Source organism: Cornus florida, unplaced genomic scaffold, assembly GCF_030987335.1.
Source record: "Cornus florida cultivar Cherokee Brave unplaced genomic scaffold, ASM3098733v1 CherokeeBrave_3.0.0_Hap2_Chr07, whole genome shotgun sequence".
Classification (NCBI taxonomy): domain Eukaryota; kingdom Viridiplantae; phylum Streptophyta; class Magnoliopsida; order Cornales; family Cornaceae; genus Cornus; species Cornus florida.
The window spans coordinates 78,508,594-78,518,669 of NW_026775577.1; positions in this window are offsets into that span (position 1 = coordinate 78,508,594).

Genomic DNA, 10,076 nt, shown 5'->3' on the forward strand with positions numbered 1-10,076 from the left:
GACAACGCAAGATATCATCTGTGTTGTTGTGGTCTTCATCATCACGGACTGCACTTCTTTTCTCAAGATCTTCACCTTCTAGCACTACAGAAACCCTAGAAGCTGCCACCAGAATAAGAGAGAATTCAGAATGAATCGAGAGAGTGTTTCTGTGGCCATTTGCTTTCTTTTATAGAAGAATTAACTTCTATTAAGGTTCTGACGGGCTTTTAGGTCTCTAGTATCATCTGGGCCTATATTAGATGAAATATGACTTAAATAAGACAAATCCCGCATCTAAAAAGTCTGACTTATGATCAGGGCTCGAGCTTATAATCTTAGGCTCGAGCTTTTTGGAACAAGGCTCGAGCTTTTAGGTAGAGGGCTTAAGCCCTAGCTTCTATGCTTAGCCAAATTTCTTCAAATCTTTTTCGAAATGTCTTTTTCATCAACACTTAGAATATTTTTTTTAGATTTCTTCTTTAACAGTGCTCGATCCTTCCATCATGGTGTTCGAGCCCTAGGTCTTGGGCTCGAGCTTTTTGGCTTTGGCCTCGAGCTCTTTGGCTGTAGGCTCGAGCTCGTTAGTAAGGTGCTCGATCCCATGAGTTCTGGTTTATTTATTATTTATGTCAATAATAAATAACCACTCACAATAGAACGAATCCTTGTAGGATAGAGCTATGTTGAGGGTGTCGAACCTCAAGGACTGTAGTGGTTTATCGAGTCTTCAATTAATACTATTTTAATTTAGAAAGAAGATTTGATTTGTTGTGGTACAACAATATAAACAGAAAATAAATAAAGTAAAAGAAAAGATCAAGGGTAGAGATACTTAGGGATTGACTTCACCACGATCCTCCTACTATGGTCAACTGTTCAACCTTGGGATTTTAACAATTTATATACCATATGAATTAAACTCAATAACATTCATTTAATTTGGTTTTAAAGAAAGATGTTTTATGAATTTCAATTAACTATAACCTATATGCGGTTAGCATAGATTATCCAACTACCTACTTTTAACTAATTTTGCAATGTAATCCATCTTTCCTAACCATAGCCTATAAAAAAATTCATTCACAAAAAACGTTTGAACACCATTACATGATCTCCAATCTTATGTCCGGCAGGGCCCCGCTAGATACAGTCTAATAAGAATGGGTTGAGAATAGTTTATAAACAGTTATATCTAAGATAATGTAATAACTATTCAGAAACTATTAATTCATTAAAACACCAATTGAGTTAACTCAATTGCTCAAAATCATATAATCAAAGTATGTAAATTATTAAATTCACGAAGTATAAACAATCAAACCATAGTAATCGGATCAGGTTACATCAATGCCCTAAGAGAGGAATTAGCCACTCATGATAATGTTAGATATCATCTGTGTTGGTGTAGTCTTTATCGTCAAGGTCTGCACTTTTCCCTTGTGTAATGACCCGATCATTTCCTTCCTTTCCTTTTTCTTTAGAATTTTACGGATGAATTTTTTTCGTTGAAATTCCTTTTCTATGTTCAGTTTCTCGTCACTTAGTGTCGTCTCGAGTGCTTGGAAATGGTTTCTGAGACTCTTTCCTTTGGATTGACAACTTCCTTTGAGGACCGAGTCATTTTCACAATTTTCGTTTTTTGACACTATTCACTTTTTTGTTCTTATTCCTGTTTCGTCCTTTTCCCTATTTCGTCTTTTCCCCGTTTGTCACTTTGTTGTCAAAACCTCACTTCTTGTGCTCGGAGTTGGTTTTTGACTTCACGCATCTTTATCGTGAGTGGTTTCCACGAAATACGTATCTTTACTTTTGTAGGAAAGTATTCTGGTTGCTCCCGGTGTCCATAGGGGCATGGATGCATAATTCTTTGAAATTAATTTCTTTTGTTGGGGTATTTTTCGTAAATATCTTTTGAAGATATTTTATTTTAGGGGTATCTAAGAAAATATCTTTTGGAAGATATTTTCATTCTGGAGCAGTTTTGTAGTTAACCCTTTTTGTGGGGGCCATTGTGCAATTAATGAAAGTTATTGCAAATTATCTTGTTTTAAGCTTGGATCCTCGTACGGGATTCATTTTCACTTTTCATCAAGTCCTAAACTCTTAGAAGTCCCTTCTGGTCGATGTTTTCCAGTTTCAGGGTTTTTGGCCTCAGTTTGCGCTAAACTTGTTTGGGGTATAACTTTCTGTTCGGGACTCAGTTTTTGATGCTGTTTCTTTTGTTATTCTTATTTTCTCATTTTGAATATTTTTTGTTCACAGAGTTTCATCATTTGAGCGCGTCTGCTCAAATTTCACTTTTCCAGACCAGGCGGGGCCCGTTTGGGGCACTTTTTGAGATTTCTATAAAAGGGGGATGAGATATTTTATTTTTTCATCTTCCCCACTCTCTTGAACGACCTGAAGCTTCCATTGCAACCCAAGGGAGGCTGCCACCTTCTCTCTCCTCATTTGAACTTCATTTCTTTGTCAGAACATAGTAGGGCCTTTGCGTTTTGTGTTCGTGTTGACTACGCGCTTCTTTCACCCTTATTAGAACCCGTTTTTAGCCAAATTTTGAGTTTGGGTTTGACGTCAAGTTGTGATTTTGATGGGGCTTCTTGTGGGTTCATGTAGATCGTGTTGTCCCCGACAAAACCCTTCTGTATCGTCATATTCGGAGCACTTTTTTTTTTTTTGGTGGGCTTTTGAGATTTTCATCTCAAATTGAGGTAGGGGATGTCTTAGGTTTATATTATTTTTGTATTGATTGTTTTATAAGCATATACAACTTGTGAGCATGCCTTGTTCAAGTTTTTAGAATTTAATTTATTTATTTTCTTTGTTTAGGATTTAATTCTAATAATGATATATAGTTTAGAATTAAATTCTGGCATGCTAGTAAATTAGGCCTTGGTGAGTTGTGTAACATACATTAAATTTGGAGCATTTGAGTAAGAATTACAAAACTTTTTTAATATTTATCTTTTGTGAAAGATTAATTCACATAGTTGTATCAAGCATGAAACCAACTTGTAATGTGATATTAAAGTAGGCCTTGGTGAGTTCTTTAACATACATTAAATTGAGGACATTTGGATATGTTTGAAAATCTAGAGAAAAATTAATTAATGAGCTTAATTAATTTTATTTTAAGTGTGTTGGTCACTTAAATTGATATTGGAGGTAATATGTTGATAATCCCTTGAAATGCAGTGTATTTAATCACCTTGTGAGCATGTTACTAATTTGATGTAGAATTAGTACTTGAGACCTCTTGAAATGGTAATTGGACTTAGCATGATATAGAATATCATTGACTTGCATAGCTTGTTTAGATATATCTTGTGTAGGTGTATAGCTTGTTAGAATATTACAATTATTTACCTTGGAAGCTAGTTACTAAATTGGGACTTATTTAGTACTTGTGGCTTAGTGTGGTAATATGGTTCAATTGTTGTAAAATATTCTTGTTTTGGTGTATAAATTGCATATTGGAGGCTTGACATGTTATATGCTATCTAGACTTGAATTATAGGACATGGTTTGTGTGGATTTAACTTTATTTGTGCATGGAAGATGGTTTTATGCATTAATGGATTTGGTATAAGTTTGGTCTAACTTACTGATTTTTGTATAAGTTTTGAACTTATTGATTTTGGAAAGCTTGTAAGGACATATTTCACGTAATGGCTAGGGTTTGGCTCTAGTGCGGAGATAAGAGTCTTCTTAGTCATAAGTGCACACTAGGTAGTACCTTGTGGGTCGTAATTGCCCAGAATAACTTATGCATGTGCGCACTAGGTAGTGCCTTATGGGTCGTAATTACCCGGAAACACTTGCTTGATCTAGTGACCACAGGTCCTAGTCTTTCTACTTTGATTTCGCATTCAATTTCAAGTTGTTAATCATGGATTACTTGTAACTTGGGAATTGGTGCTTGCCTATGTATTTTGATCTCATTTAGTATACTTGAAACTGTATACTTGAACTTGTATCCTTGTTGGTGTATCTAAACTCTATCTAGTGTATTTACACTTAGTATACTTGTCTTGTGTGTGCGGATTTCATTTTTGTATACTTGTGCCATCTATACTTATCTCGTGCGTATGTGTTTAGCTTAGTGTACTTGTGTTTGTATACTTGATTTATGAGTACTCTATACATATATCTTATACTTGTGTATGTATGCTAGATATTGCTTATTCCGTTAAACATGATTTAGTATACTTGTGAGCATGTGTACTTTAATGTCGTGTATCATGTTTTAATATGGTTTAGTGTACTTGAGCATGTATACTTGTATGCCGTAGTTCATTTCAATTGCATGAGTAGCTTAGGATGATCCCTGAGTCTCACTTTGACATAGACATTAGATGGCATGAGCCCCTCTAACATGTTTCACCTTAAGGTGATAGAATTATAAAATTCTAGGTCGATGCATGTTCATCTCCTACGAATTACTTTATGTTACTTACCCACGTAGTGGGGATATTTTTCAGGTACCGGGATCAAGATTCGGGATTCACATCATGCTTGGATGATTTGTAGACTTGAAGTTCTCATTTCTTGTAAATGTTGGCTCGAAATGCCATTTATAGCTTTATATGTCAAAATGTGTAAATTGATTCTATTTTTGTAATGTGTACATAAGTACACTCCTTATAATGTATTTGACATGTATGAGATGAGGCCGGAAGCCAATGACATATATCTTGTTTTCTATGCACTTTCGTTTTCAAGGCTTAATATGAAAATGTTGAAAAATTCTTAGACATTGTGTCATAACTTTTGAATCGGGTGTGGGAATTTCATTTTTATTCTTTTGCAGGGTCTCATTAATCATGTTTGAAGTGTGGCCAAGGGCCAAATGGTAATTTGAAATCATATGTCAATTTTGGTTTCCATATTTCAATTTCAAGTTCATTTTCGCCTTTTTGGCCATTGGGGGGTCGAATTTTGACTCGGCCATTTCCGGGAGCCGTGGACCATTCCCGCGCACTCAAAATCACTATTTACGTCTGCGTGCATGATCGTTTCCGGGAAAAACCCTTTCCTTTGTGATTTGAGCTTCCTATGGAACCATTTTTCAATTTTGTTTCATAATCTGTTCTAGGGGCATTATAGACTTTTCACATCAGTTTTATTTCTTCTTTCAATATGGTCGCTTAGAAAACGTGATTTTAGGGGGGGTTTCTTCTTTGTATTTTTCCAGAAAACATTATGTTGGTACCAGAAATCCCTCGTGAAGTTTTAGCTTCTAGTTTCATTTTAGCAACTTTTTAGCTCTTTTGACCAGATTTCTTGGGAAGGCATTTTGGCCATTTCACAGTGAGTTTTTTTTTTTTAATTCTCTTGCGAGTCATGTAGAAAACTCAATTTTGAGGGGGATTTCTTCTTTGTGTTTTTGCAAAAAAATTCGTCCGGACTATCAGTAGCTTTATGGGCTGCTACCAGCCATGGTTCACCCAGCGCTCGCGCGGCGTGCATGGGCGAGCGCATGGGTAGTCGTATGGGGCTGTCATGGCCCCTCGTCGGGCCGCCGCGACGTCAATTCTTTCTTTGGGCTTTTCTCCTTCGTCCAGACTCCGATTCAAGTGAATTTTTGTTTTTTGAATTTGAATAATTTTTCGTCGTCTATCCAACGGTGTGCTTGGTTACACCCGGATATTTCTGGATAATTACCAATTTGCCTTTAAAGCTTTAAGTGTCCATTTTTCGTCGTTATGTCGTTTCTCCTTCGTCCGGACTACGAATCATGCGATTCTTGAGTCCATCTTGATTAGTTTTTCATTGTCCTTCTAGCGGTGTGCTCGGTGGCACCCGAATCTATAGTTTTTAGAAATGTCTATTTTGCCCCTGGGGGCTTATTTGTCATATTTTTGATCTTTTGCTTCCGCATCAATTCTTGTTGAATTCCACGACCTCAGGGAAGCTCACTTTGACTTCTTAGAGTCTTATTTTCTATTTTCGCTTCCGCATATCGGATCCGTTATCGGGTTAATCTTCGGTTCATCACAGGACACGCTGGCCTAAAAACCAGGGTCGTCACAGGTGGTATCAGAGCGCTCCTAGGTTCAAAAACCTTAGGACGACGGGTTTTGGGTGCATATCATGCTTGTGTTGCCATGCTTTATGTGTTTAGTTACTTCTTGATAACTTGTTTACGTGCTTATGTGGATGTATGTTTAGAAGTTTACCTTAACTATCACAGCATTATACATATGCTTGTTTACTTTAGTACATTGTATATACTTGTAGATCTCAGCATGTTGTATGTGCTTGACTGCCTTAGCATACGGTATTTGTTTGTCGGCTTTTGTACATTGTATATGCTTGTTTGTTTTAGCATATTGACTTACGCTTGTCTGCTTAGCATGTTTGTTATGCTTGTCTACTTTAGCGTATTGCATGCACTTGTTATTCTTAGTATGACAGTATGATGCAAACATTGATATGCTTTATATGACCTTACTACTTGTGTGAGTATGTAGTCTATTGCTATGTGACATGGCAACTGCTTACTTTTATGTCTTGTTTAGGCATTGTGGGTTGTTCCAGATTGGTTGGTTGAGATTGATGCTAGGGCATCATCTCTTTGGGTTTTGTAGTGACCTTGATGTGATGACGTCATTGGGGTCTTGTTTCTAAAGCCACGAGACGATGAGTCAGATTGACTTAAGTCCTTCCTTGGGGATTGGGAGATTTATTTTCGTGAGCCTCAATGGCGAGGTCCTCGTGTTTCTTCTTCTTAGAGTGTGGTTGGAGATTTGATAGGTGTGTTGACCTAGGATTCTTCTTGTCTTGCCTTGGACAGCTCTTACAAGCTAAGGTTGGGGTGTGAGTGGTTACGCGTAATTAATTGCATTGGTGCAATTAATTATTCTCCCTCATCCTTGGAGACTTGGGATTTTGTATGGATAGGATCCTGTAGAGTTCTTATCGAACTCATTGGCATCTTGAGTTGAGTTCTCTCATTGGTGTCTCGTAATGGTTAGTATTGGGACTATCCATTACACTATTGTTTGTTTTATGTGGCATTAGGATTCCACCTTATGTTTGGGCCAGTCTTGGGAAAGACTTGTAGACTCTTTGTTTCGGGAACCTTAGTGTTCATTCTAGGAGATGATTCATTTCCTCACGGAGAGAGATCAGACTTATCCGGATTTTTGGGATTCACTTTCCGTGAGTTTGTCCTTCTGAGATGCATTTCATCCCTTCTTACTTTTGATTTTGTGGGATTGTTATTTGCATAGTCATTCTTACATGTTTATATGCCTTGTTGTTTTAAGCATGCCTTAGAAACATGTTAGGGGATGTGACTATTTAATGGCTATGTGCTGGTATAGATGGTGTGTTTTCCATTTACTATATCTGTTTGTCATACTAGCGTCATAGGTGATGTGTAGTATGTTTCTGATGCTTGACCCCTATGTGATATGTAGCATATTTGATTACCCTTGTACACTATGTGTTTAGTTGTATGGTGCGATATTGTTTCTGTGAAATTATTCGTAGAATTTCATTTACGTTTAGTATACTTGTACCTAGCATACTTGCGCGTTGTTTATTTCATTTCACTTTGATTTAGTATACTTCAGCCTGTATACTTGTTCACCATGGATTTAGTACTATTTAGTATACTTGTGGATATATACGTGTATGCTGCATGACTAATTACTTTATTAGTTCATTTCCTTTATCATTCCACACTTTGCTTGGGGTTGTGTGACCTTGGTTGTCGGGATTGTATGTGTGAGCTTGATCCGATGTCTTGATTCCTAGGCGTAGCCTTGTAGTAGGTCAGCGTTAGGATGACGTAGAGGATTTTGGGTGCATTGTCTAGTTGGAAGTCATTGTGGCTAGGGCAATGATGATGTTGTTTGATTTGTAAAGTCCGATCCATTAGCTTGAGGGCACAGACTTGTCAGGCTTTGGATTCGTGACTGGTGTTGTTGACAGCGGTGTTTTGAGACTTGAGGTTGTCAATTTTTCCAGTATTGGGGATTTAAGGCCTTAAGCATAGCGGTGCCTATGACATTGTTGTCAGGGTTTTGGATTGGCCAGAATGGTCCAGCCGGACATTTTGGACCATATCGCAACTCTCACCGAATGCCTGGTTTCCGTAGTGCTTTTGGTAATGATTGTTTGACATTAATGTCATTTGTATCGATAGGTTTCACGGGTGAGCTTGTTGGGGGCAGGTAACAAATTAGGGCTTTATACTGTCATGCTACCGTACAAGTTGTGTGTGAGTGAGTACTAGTTGCCGTCTATGCTACCTTGCATTACCTTAGCTAGTAATGTGAGTGTGGGCGGGCACTTGACACTGTGGATGCTACCACACCTTGGGTACGTTGTGGGCGGATTCTAGTCGGTATTCGTGCTGCCATGTTGCTTCTGATTGAGTTCCTTGATCTCCTTTGGGTGGTTGACATTGGGGTAGTATGTCAATTCGTTGGAGAGGTGTCTCACTATTCACGGTTTCGTATCTTTTCGTTAATCTCGAGACCTTTGGAGTTGTCCTTAGGTACTTTATGATCTATTCCTTGGTGTGACCTTGTGTACGGTCCTTCTTCGGTTCTTCTGGGAATGTTCCTGATTTCGGGGACAAAATCTCTTTAGGGAGGGTAGGTTGTAATGACCCAGTCATTTCCTTCCTTTCCTTTTCCTTAGAATTTTACGGATGAATTTTTTCGTTGAAATTCCTTTTCTAAGTTCGATTTCTCGTCGCTTAGTGTCATCTTGAGTGCTCAGAAATGGTTTCTGAGACTCTTTCATTTGGATTGACAACTTCCTTTGAGGACCGAGTCATTTCCACAATTTTCGTTTTTCAACACTATTCACTTTTTTGTCCTTATTCCTGTTTCGCCCTTTTCCCTATTTCGTCTTTTCCCTGTTTCTCACTTTATTGGTAAAACCTCACTTCTTATGCTCGGAGTTGGTTTTTGACTTCACGTATCTTTATCGTGAGTGGTTTCCACGAAATACGTATCTTTACTTTTGCAGGAAAGTACTCTGGTTGCTCCCGGTGTCCATAAGGGCATGGATGCATAATTCTTTGAAATTAATTTCTTTTGTTGGGGTGTTTTTCGTAAATATCTTTTGAAGATATTTTATTTCAGGGGTATCTAAGAAAATAACTTTTGGAAGATATTTTCATTCTGGGGTAGTTTTGCAGTTAACCCTTTTTATGGGGGCCATTGTGCAATTAATGAAAGTTATTGCAAATTATCTTGTTTTGAGCCTGGATCCTCGTATAGGATTCATTTTCACTTTTCATCGAGTTCTAAACTCTTAGAAGTCCCTTCTGGTTGATGTTTTCTAGTTTCAGGGTTTTTAGTCCCAATTTGCGCCAAACTTGTTTGGGGAATAACTTTCTGCTCGGGACTTAGTTTTTGACGCTGTTTCTTCCGTTATTCTTATTTTCTCATTTTAAATCTTTTTCGTTCACAGAGTTTTATCATTTGAGCGCGTCTGCTCAAATTTCACTTTTCCGGACCCGACGGGGCCCGTTCGAGGCACTTTTTGAGATTTCTATAAAAGGGGGATGAGATATTTTATTTTTTCATCTTCCCCACTCTCTTGCAAGACCTGAAGCTTCCATGGAAGCCCAAGGGAGGCTGCCACCTTCCCTCTCCTCATTTGAACTTCATTTCTTTGTCAGAACATAGTAGGGCCTTTACGTTTTGTGTTCGTGTTGACTACGCACTTCTTTCACCCTTGTTAGAACCCGTTTTTGGCCAAATTTTGAGTTCAGGTTTGAAGTCAAGTTGTGATTTTGATGGGGCTTCTTGTGGGTTCATGTAGATCGTGTTGTCCCCGACAAAACCCTTCGGTATCGTCAGATTCGGAGTACTTTTTTTTTTCGGTGGGCTTTTGAGATTTTCATCTCAAATTGAGGTAGGGGATGTCTTAGGTTTATATTATTTTTGTATTAATTATTTTATAAGCATATACAACTTGTGAGCATGCCTTGTCCAAGTTTTTAGAATTTAATTTATTTATTTTCTTTGTGTAGGATTTAATTCTAATAATGAATTATAGTTTAGAATTAAATTGTGGCATGCTAGTAAATTAGGTCTTGGTGAGTTGTGTAACATATATTAAATTTG